The sequence below is a fragment of the Grammomys surdaster genome, unplaced genomic scaffold, assembly GCF_004785775.1.
Source record: "Grammomys surdaster isolate TR1022 unplaced genomic scaffold, NIH_TR_1.0 125271, whole genome shotgun sequence".
In the NCBI taxonomy this organism is placed as follows: domain Eukaryota; kingdom Metazoa; phylum Chordata; class Mammalia; order Rodentia; family Muridae; genus Grammomys; species Grammomys surdaster.
The window spans coordinates 464,975-466,097 of NW_021620153.1; the positions used below are offsets into that span (position 1 = coordinate 464,975).

The 1,123-nt window shown below is 39.2% G+C and overlaps 1 pseudogene; it reads right to left on the bottom strand.

Moving 5' to 3' along the window:
* Positions 1–531: 531 nt before the first annotated feature.
* On the bottom strand, positions 532–652 carry LOC114637320 (annotated as a pseudogene).
* Between the last annotated feature and the right edge of the window lie 471 nt (positions 653–1,123).

Sequence of the window (1,123 nt, forward strand, 5' to 3'; positions counted from 1 at the left end):
GGTTTATGGGGAGGGGGATGGGGATGGGGAAAGGGGATAACATCTTAAATGTAGATAAATAAAGTATCCAATAATAAAAAAACAAAACAAAAAAGAAAAACAAACAAACAAACAAACAAAAACAGATAATGTAACTGGCTATCGCAGTTGAACATTTGAGACTTTTTGGCAGCAATTTAACATTAGCCATATTACTGGGATTCCTTATAATTGTCAAGGACAAGGGTCTGTGGAAGGGGCCCATGGAACTTTAAAACAATATTTTCATAAAATAAAAAGGGGGAGATATATCCGTGTATACCACAAATTTATTTAAGTCATTTTCTTTTTAGTTTTTATTTTAAAATTTTTTTAAAAAAATTTAGAGGCCAAGGAGCTTTCTGCTGAGTGTCTATGGCGCTGTACAACTAGGCATACTTATGCATAGGTGAAAGGGAAGGCTCCACTTACTGGCATAAGGCATGATCCGGATCAGATATTAAATATGGGGAAGAGGGTATGTTTGTGTTTTTTTTCTGCAGGATGCTGAAGAATGTTAGACTACTAATCATTCAGATGTTTACAGGTCACAACACTGAGCAAAGATAGAGCCTTTCTCATCTTTGCCACCCACTAACACAGCAAACACACCTTCAATGCTTCCAAGAGCAGGATGGAATCTTTTTATTACTAGTTCAATCTCAATAGTTACAAGTCTGTTTATGTTGTTGATTCCTTGTTGGTTTAATTTTAGTAGTTTGGCTAAATCTAGAAATTTATTCATTAAAAACAAATGATTTCCAGATCAATGAAGTACAGGCCTTTAAAATATTCCATGATAGGCTATCCCCAGCAGACCTCCATTCTTCTTCCACCTCTCCACCCACTTTCATCAGACCTGCTTATCCTGAACCTACAGGTAAGATTCCCTCTAACATTCCCTGCTCACTGAGTCCTTTTGGGCAGCACCTGCTGCCCTGGGCAGTCTGATATCCCTTCTGGACCTCCATTGTCCAACCATGCCTGTCCACCTTCATCAGACCTGAGGATACCAAACCTGTAGGTTAGATTTCCTTTCTCCACCCACCTTCCTTGTTCAGTGAGTTCTCTGAGGGAACCACCAGTTGCCCTGGACAGTCTGCTA